Source organism: Rhinoraja longicauda, chromosome 27, assembly GCF_053455715.1.
Source record: "Rhinoraja longicauda isolate Sanriku21f chromosome 27, sRhiLon1.1, whole genome shotgun sequence".
Lineage (NCBI taxonomy): Eukaryota > Metazoa > Chordata > Chondrichthyes > Rajiformes > Arhynchobatidae > Rhinoraja > Rhinoraja longicauda.
The window spans coordinates 31,353,467-31,363,181 of NC_135979.1; the positions used below are offsets into that span (position 1 = coordinate 31,353,467).

General features: G+C 47.1%; 1 non-coding gene across 1 annotated transcript; it reads right to left on the minus strand.

Annotated features, from left to right (window-relative positions):
• Positions 1–569: 569 nt before the first annotated feature.
• LOC144606973 (U1 spliceosomal RNA) lies at positions 570–733 on the minus strand. The gene has a single exon (XR_013549035.1). It is a non-coding gene; the product is annotated as a U1 spliceosomal RNA (small nuclear RNA).
• Between the last annotated feature and the right edge of the window lie 8,982 nt (positions 734–9,715).

Below are 9,715 nucleotides of genomic sequence, written 5' to 3' on the forward strand. Positions count from 1 at the left end.
ATGAACCACCCTCCCCTCCGTACTGGAGCATTTATGGAGAAAGAAAGATGGGCGATTAAATCATCAGCCCACTGCCAATATTTCATTCTGTTTTTATATTGAGAATCAGGGGAGAGCGCGAACGCAGTCCCCCAGGAGCTGGCAGCGTTAGTGGAGAGGTTGGAGCGGCTGTCAAAATATAGTACATATATTCGCACGCACACTATATATATATATAAATATGTTTACATGTTCTGTTGAGCTGCTGCAAGTAAAATCCTATTATTCTATCATTGACAACAAAACACAATTTCACACAAATTATTGGCGTGGAATTAGGCCATTCAATCTTGGCTGATCTCTTGCTTTCTCTCCATAACCCTCGACACCAGTTCTAATGAAGAATTTGTCTCTGTGCCTTAAAGATATACACTGTACAGCCTCTACAGACACACTTGTGTCACTGGTTTGGCCTCTACAGACACACTTGTAGCAATACCCTCCATACTGGAGCAGTTGTGGAGGAAGAAAGATAGGCGATTAATCTTCAGCCCACTGCCAATATTTCATTCTGTTTTTATATTGTAAACCAGGGGAGAGCGCGAACGCAGTCCCCCACTACCACAAATTTTGCAGTCGAGTATCCCGCATTTGGGGACATCGCAGGCGTCAGCACACCCGAAGTGCAATGGGATAGCCTCGTCCTGGGCGATCAGCCATCATGACCACTGATTCTCCCCTGCCAGGTAAGTATGCTTTGTGTCGGTTGCTCACGCCCTCCCAATCACTGTCACCACTCCTTTACCCCAACACGAGCCAGCCGCGATTACAAACCTTAGATCGCATCTTCTTAGGCACTCACTACCTATAAACATAGTATAACTTTATGTATTGTCATTCTTTCTCGTCTAAACTACTGTCAGGTTTCACAAATTAAAGCTTTGTGTTCGTCCTTTATATTTGCATATCTTCCCTAAATGGAAGTAACCCGGCTGGCCTCCAGCCTGCAGTTCTGCAGTTCTCCGCTGGATGTCAGCATCAGCCTGCCCCTTGGTTTCATTCACAAATAAAAGACACCAGTGCTGGAGTAACTCAGAGGGTCAGGCAGCCTTCAGTTTAGTTTATTTTGGTTTAGTGTAGAGATACAACGCAGAAACAGGCCCTTTGGCCCATCCAGTTCGCAACGACCAGCGATCCTTGTACAATAACAATATCCTACACACACTAGGGACACTTTTTACTTCTATACCAAGTCAATTAACCTACAAAAATGTACTTCTGGAGTGTCGGAAGAAACCAAAATTCTTGGAGAAAACCCACGCAGGTCATGGGGAGAACGTACAATCTCCTAAAGACGGCACTCGTAGCCAGGATCGATCCCGGGTCTCTGGCGCTGTAAGGCAGCAACTCTACCGCTACGCCACCCTATCTGTGGAGAACATGGACAGACTGAACTGAAGAAGCACCCTAACCTGAAACATCACCTATCCATGTTCCCCAGAGATGTTGCCTGACCTGCTGAGTTACTCCAACACTCTGTGAAACGTCACCTATCCATGTAAGGCAAAGGTAGACTCCTCACACGCTCTCCTTCTCCTCGATAACTTCCGGTTTCCAGGCCCCCACTCCCTCATCTTTACCATGAATGTCCAGTCACTCTACATTTCCATCCCTCACAAGGATGGTCTTGAAGCCCTCCGTTTCTTCCTGGTTCTACCAGCCAATCCCCATCTACTAACACTCTCCTCCGCCTAGCAGAGCTGGTTCTTACCCTTAACAACTTCTCCTTTGACTCCTCACACTTCCTCCAAACCAGAGGCGTAGCTATGGGCACTCGCATGGGCCCTAGTTACGCCTGCCTCTTTGTCGGGTAGGTCGAACAATCCCTGTTCCAGATGTACACCGACCCCATCCCCGAACTCTACCTCTGCTACATCGACGACTGCATTAGTACTACCTCTTGTACCCATGCAGAACTCACTGACTTCATACACTTCACTACCAATTTCCATCCTGCTCTTAAATATAATTGGACTATCTCCGACATCTCCCTACCGTTTCTGGACCTCACCATCTCCATCACAGGAGACTGACTAGTGACTGACATTTACTATAAACCCACTGACTCGCAAGGCTATCTGGACTACACTTCTTCTCACCCTGTCTCCTACAAAAAGTCTATCCCCTACTCCCAATTCCTCCGTCTACGCCGCATCTGCGCCCGGGATGTGATGTTTCACACTAGGGCTTCAGAGATGTCCTCATTCCTCAGGAAACGGGGCTTCCCCTCTTCCATTATAGATGAGGCTCTCACTAGGGTCTCTTCTACATCCCGCAGCTCTGCTCTTGCTCCCCCTCCCCCCATTCGTAACAAGGACAGAATCCCCCTCGTTCTCACCTTCTAACCATATCAGCCAGCTTATCCAACAAATCATCCTCCAACATTTCCGTCACCTACAACGGGACCCCACTACTGGCCACATCTTCCCATCCCCTCCCCTCTCTGCGTTCCGCAGAGACCATTCCCTTCTTAACTCCCTGGTCCACTCGTCCCTTCCTACCCAAACCACGCCATCCCCGGGCACTTTCCCCTGCAACCGCAGGAGATGCAACACTTGTCCCTTTACCTCCCCCCTCAACTCCATCCAAGGAACCAAACAGTCTTTCCAGGTGAGACAAAGGTTCACCTGCACCTCCTCCAACCTCATCTATTGTATCCGCTGCTCTTCTTTATATCGACGAAAACAAACGCAGGCTCAGCTATCGTTTCGCTCAACACCTTTGCTCAGTCCGCCTTAACCAACCTGATCTCCCGGTGGCTGAGCACTTCAACTCCTCCTCCCAGTCTGACCTTTCTGTCATGGGCCTCCTCCAGTGCCATAGTGAGGCCCACCGGAAATTGGAGGAACAGCACCTCATATTTCGCTTGGGCAGCTTGCTTCTCCATTTTTAGATAGTTCCTCTGTCCCTCTCTTCCCCTCCCCCTTCCCAGTTCTCCCTCTATCTTCCTGTCTCCACCTATATCCTTCCTTTGTCCCGCCCCCCTGACATCAGTCTGGAGAGGGTTCTCTATTCGATACGTCACCCATTCCTTCTCCCCTGAGATGCTGCCTGACCTGCTGAGTTACTCCAGCATTTTGTGAAATAAATACCTTTGATTTGTACCAGCATCTGCAGTTATTTTCTTAAACTACTTGTTATTGTACAAGGATCGCTGGTCGTTGCAGACTGGATGGGCCAAAGGGCCTGTTTCTGCGTTGTATCTCTACACTAAACCAAAATAAACTAAACTAACGGCTGCCTGACCCTCTGAGTTACTCCAGCACTGGGTGTCTTTTATTTGTGAATGAAACCAAGGGGCAGGCTGATGCTGACATCCAGCGGAGAACTGCAGAACTTTGCTATGGATTAATAAAGAACTGCAGATGCTGGTTTTCATGTGTCGGAAGGAACTGCGGATGCTGGTTTTCACGTAAGTTTTAGGGTCCCGATCCAAAACACCATCCATCCATATTCTCCAGAGATGCCTGAAGAAGGGTCTCGAGCCGAAACGTCACCCATTCGGTCTCTCCAGAAGGTTGAGGGGAGACCTGATAGAAGTGTGTCCCGCTGAGTTACTCCAGCAACTTGTGTCTATCTTTTTCAGAGATGCTGCCTGATTTGCTGATTACTCCAACACTTTGTGTCTGTTCTCTGTTCTATGATTGGCATTGTAAATATGTTTGTAGAAGACAAGGTCATTCTAAAATCATTGCTTTACTATCTGACTCTGGGGAATGAACAATGTTAGTCATTCTACATTCCTCTTAACTATCCACCAAAATTGATTTTAAAGCTATTTAGTTTTGTCAAGACTAATACCTGCGGTGTTAGAAGTAATAAAGTGGCATTTCTCAGCTGACATAATAATTCCACCATTACAGTGAAGCCAGCAATCTGATGATGAATAGACTTAAAAAATCACTAGAGTTATCTGAGGATTAAAAAATTAATTGTGGAGTTAAAATTTTTAATCACAAGTTATTCACAGTTTTAATCATTCTGTCACACAATAATAGAACACAATCATTTACACTTTGTTTAATTAATGGAGCTCGGCAAAATGTTCCTGTATGTTATGTTCTAATTTTTAGCATTTTTAATATCCCTATTAATTTTAATATTTTTTTGGCACTTATGAATGATGGAGACTTTCAGGAACAGCCATTGTCTCTGGACTGCCTGAGAGCAGATTGATTTTCCTGCAGATTTATAGGTGAATCTCATTCTCTCCTCTGTTCCACTCCTGCCCAACACTTGAGACTGGCAGGTCCAAACATGGAGGCACAAGAAACAGCCGGACTTGTAGGTTCGATTAGTTTGTCATACCAATCATCGGATTGTAATGGGATAGTGTCACAGCTGGTGGAGCCTTCTTTGTGGGGCTCAGAACCCCCTTTGTTCTGAGTTGCTGCTTGACATAAAATGCTAGCCTGAATTGTATGGTTGAGTTACTTGTGTGGGAACTAATCCCACAAGCCTGTGACTTGGGCGGGTCTCTGGTGCAGTGGTAGAGTTGCAGCGCCAGAGACCCGCGTTCGATTCTGACTACGGGTGCTGCCTGTACGGAGTTTGTACGTTCTCCCCGTGAACTGCGTGGGTTTTCTCCAGGAGCTCCGGTTTCCTCGCGCTCTCCAAAGACGTGCAGGTTTGTAGGTTAATTGGCTTTGGTAAAATTGTAAATTGTCCCTGGTGTGTACGACAGTGTTAGTGTGCGGGGGTCGCTGGTCGGCGCAGACTTGGTGGGCTGAACGACGTCGGGAGGAAGAGGAAGGAGATACTGCAGTGAGTTTAGAGAGTTAGGAAGAAGACTGAGAAGTAGGACGTCGAAGGTGGTTGTCTCTGGACTGCTACCTGTACCTCGTGTTAGTGAGGGCAGGAATAGAGAGATCGGGGATATGAATGTATGGCTGAGGGGCTGGTGCAGGGAGCAGGGATTTAGATTTCTAGACAACTGGGATCTCTTCTGGGGTAGGGGTGACCTGTACAAAAGGGCCGGGTTACACCTTAACAGCAGGGGGACCAACATTCTGGCAGGTAGGTTTGCTAGTGCTACAAGTGTGGCTTTAAACTAAGTAGTGGGGGGGAGGGGTTGACAAACTGGGAATATGGAGATGGAGTTAAAGGGGAAACAAATACAGGAGAAATTACAAAGGACTCTCGAATGAATGGGAAGGGAAGTTCTAGAAGGGATAAGAGAGTAAGGTCAGGGCCAATTGTGACCGGTGTGAGAGGGGAGGTGAATACGGAAATAAAAGTGTTGTATTTAAATGCACAAAGTATAAGAAATAAAGTGGATGAGCTTGAGGCTCAGTTAGACATTGGCAAGTATGATGTTGTGGGAATCACTGAGACATGGCTACAAGAGGACCAGGGCTGGGAACTGAATATTCAGGGGTACACTACATATAGAAAAGACAGACAGGTGGGCAGAGGGGGTGGGATCGCTCTGTTGGTGAGGAATGATATTCACTCCCTTGCAAGGGGTGACATAGAATCAGGAGATGTAGAATCAGTATGGGTAGAAATGAGGAATTGTAAGGGTAAAAAGACCCTAATGGGAGTTATCTACAGGCCCCCAAACAGTAGCTTCGACATAGGGTGCAAGTTGAATGAGGAGCTAAAATTGGCATTTCGCAAATGTAATGCTACAGTGGTTATGGGAGATTTCAACATGCAGGTAGACTGGGAAAATCAGGTTGGTAATGGACCCCAGGAAAGAGAGTTTGTGGAGTGTCTCCGAGATGGATTCTTAGAACAGCTTGTACTGGAGCCTACCAGGGAGAAGGCAATTCTGGATTTAGTGTTGTGTAATGAACCTGATCTGATAAGGGGACTCGAGGTAAAAGAGCCATTAGGATGCAGTGATCACAATATGATAAGTTTTACTCTACAAATTGAGAGGGAGAAGGGAAAATCGGAAGTGTCAGTATTACAGTATAGCAAAGGGGATTACAGAGGCATGAGGCAGGAGCTGGCCAGAATTGACTGGAAGGAGGCCCTCACAGGGAAGATGGTGGAACAGCAATGACAGGTATTCCTGGGAATAATGCAGAAGTTGCAGGATCAATTTATCCCAAAGAGGAGGAAAGATTCCAATGGGAGTAAGAGACACCCGTGGCTGACAAGGGAAGTCAAGGACAGCATAAAAATAAAAGAGCAGAAGTACAACAAAGCAAAGAAGAATGGGAAGCCAGAGGATTGGGACTCTTTTAAAGAGCAACAGAAGATGACTAAGAAGGCAATACGGGGAGAAAAGATGAGGTACGAGGGTAAACTAGCCAATAATATAAAGGAGGATAGTCAAAGCTTTTTTAGGTATGTAAAGAGGAAAAACATAGTCAAGGCAAATGTGGGTCCCTTAAAGACCGAAGCGGGGGAATTTATTATGGGAAACAAGGAAATGGCAGACGAGTTGAACCGGTACTTTGGATCTGTCTTCACTAAGGAAGATACAAGCAATCTCCCAGATGTTCTAGTGGCTAGAGATCCTAGGGTGACGGAGGAACTGAAGGAAATCCACATTAGGCAGGAAATGGTGTTGGGTAGACTGATGGGACTGAAGGCTGATAAATCCCCAGGGCCTGATGGTCTGCATCCCAGAGTACTTAAGGAGGTGGCGCTAGAAATTGTGGACGCATTGGTGATCATTTTACAATGTTCTATAGATTCAGGATCAGTTCCTGTGGATTGGAGGGTAGCTAATGTTGTCCCACTTTTTAAGAAAGGAGGGAGAGAGAAAACGGGAAATTATAGACCAGTTAGTCTGACATCAGTGGTGGGGAAGATGCTGGAATCAATTATAAAAGACGAAATTGCAGAGCATTTGGATAGTAGTAACAGGATTGTTCCAAGGCAGCGTGGATTTATGAACGGGAAATCATGCTTGACTAAACTTCTGGAATTCTTTGAGGATGTAACCAGGAAAATTGACAGGGTCTCGACCCGAAACATCACCCATTCCTTCTCTCCCGAGATGCTGCCTGACCTGCTGAGTTACTCCAGCATTTTGTGAATAAATTGACTGGGGATGTAGTGTACCTTGACTTTCAGAAAGCCTTTGACAAGGTTCCACATAGGAGATTAGTGGGCAAAATTAGAGCACATGGTATTGGAGGTAGGGTACTGACATGGATAGAAAATTGGTTGACAGACAGAAAGCAAAGAGTGGGGATAACTGGGTCCATTTCAGAATGGCAGGCAGTAACTAGTGGAGTACCGCAAGGCTCGGTGCTGGGACCGCAGCTATTTACAATATACATTAATGACTTGGATGAAGGGATTAAAAGTACCATTAGCAAATTTGCAGATGATACAAAGCTGGGTGGTAGTGTGAACTGTGAGCAAGATGCTATGAGGTTGCAGGGTGACTTGGACAGGTTGTGTGAGTGGGCGGATGCATGGCAGATGCAGTTTAATGTGGATAAGTACGGGCGGCACAGTAGCGCAGCGGTAGAGTTGCTGCTTTACAGCGAATGCAGCGCCGGAGACTCAGGTTCGATCCTGACTACGGGTGCTGCACTGTAAGGAGTTTGTACGTTCTCCCCGTGACCTGCGTGGGTTTTCTCCGAGATCTTCGGTTTCCTCCCACACTCCAAACCCGTACAGGTATGTAGGTTAATTGGCTGGGTAAATGTAAAAATTGTCCCTAGTGGGTGTAGGATAGTGTTAATGTACGGGGATCACTGGGCGGCATGGACTTGGAGGGCCGAAAAGGCCTGTTTCCGGCTGTATATATATGATATGATATGAAGTGTGAGGTTATCCACTTTGGTGGTAAGAATAGGAAGGCAGAGTATTATCTGAATGGTGTCAAGTTAGGAACAGGGGACGTACAACGAGATCTGGGTGTCCTAGTGCATCAGTCACTGAAAGGAAGCATGCAGGTACAGCAGGCAGTGAAGAAAGCCAATGGATTTGAGTTTAGGAGCAAAGAGGTCCTTCTGCAGTTGTACAGGGCCCTAGTGAGACCGCACCTGGAATACTGTGTGCAGTTTTGGTCTCCAAATTTGAGGAAGGATATTCTTGCTATTGAGGGCGTGCAGCGGTTTACTATGTTAATTCCCGGAATGGCGGGACTTTCATATGTTGAAAGACTGGAACGACTAGGCTTGTATACACTGGAATTTAGAAGGATGGGAGGAGATCTTATCGAAACGTATAAGATTATTATGGGGTTGGACACGTTAGAGGCAGGAAACATGTTCCCAATGTTGTGGGAGTCCAGATCAAGGGGCCACAGTTTAAGAATAAGGGGTAGGCCATTTAGAACTGAGATGAGGAAAAACTTTTTCAGTCAGAGAGTTGTGAATCTGTGGAATTCTCTGCCTCAGAAGGCGCTGGAGGCCAATTCTCTGAATGCATTCAAGAGAGAGCTGGATAGAGGTCTTAAGGATAGAGGAGTCAGGGGGTATGGGGAGAAGGCAGGAACGGGGTACTGATTGAGAATGATCAGCCATGATCACATTGAATGGCGGTGCTGGCTCAAAGGGCCGAATGGCCTCCTCCTGCACCTATTGTCTCACTAGCACGAGGTACAGGTAGCAGTCCAGAGACAACCACCTTCGACGTCCAACTTCTCAGACTTCTTCCTAACTCTCTAAACTCACGTTGCAGTATCTCCTTCCTCTTCCTTCCGACGTCGTTCGTGCCCACATGCACAACTACTTCCAGTAGATCGCCTTCCCTCGCTAGGATGTTCTGAAGCCGCCCCGTGATGTCTTGAACCCTGGCACCAGGGAGGCAACAGATCATCCTCGAGTCCCGCCTGTCGCCACAGAATCTACTGTCCGTACCTCGGACAATGGAGTCACCCACTACTATGGCTCTTCCTGACTTTGGTCTCCCCGGTCGAGTTTCCTTGCCCGGGTTAGATCTGCCAACACGTCCGCCGCTCGGACTGGAAGCGTCTTCTGCCCCAACAGCTCCCAAGAGGGTGTACCTGTTTGCAATAGGCACAGCCACCGGGGTCTCCTGTAGTCCACGTTTGCTCCCCCCTGAAACGGTCCCCCACCTTCACTCGACCTGGACCCTTGGCGTGACAGCCTCGCAGTAGGTCCTGTCCAGGAAACTCTCACATTCCCGGATGGCCCTGAGGTCTTCCAGCTGCCTTTCCAACTCCGCCACACGTCCATTCAGGAGCCGCACCTGGACACAGTTCTTGCAGGTGTCGCTCCCAGAAGCTCCAGCGGTATCCCTACCTTCCCACATCCTGCAAGAAACACACTGCACCAACTTGTCCGCCATTACTTTAGTGAAGTCAAAAACAATTCAGGGGCAAAAACAAGCGTAACCTCCTCACCTCAGCCTCCTCGCAGCCAAAGACTCGCAGCCAAAGACTCACACTTTTCTCACAGGGCACTTCCCTCAACAGGGCTGCACCCCTTGTGCAAGTCTTGCTTATATCAGTCACTAAATTACTTAATTGGCCAATTTACCAAACTTCTACTTTAATTGATCAACCAATCCAGGTACTCATTTCTATACTGCCTTCCTGACAAGCTTGGAGTTATGCACTTTTCTGACTGACTACAAACGGCCTCTTGGCGCTCTTTTTAAACTGCCTTTACACACAGCAATTAACACTTACTTTGCTCTCAGCCAACGGTCTTCCTTGCTCTGTTCCCGACTTTTCTGCAATTCAGAAAATTACTTTCACCACAACCTTTACAATATCAATTACCCTGCTCTTAAGTCA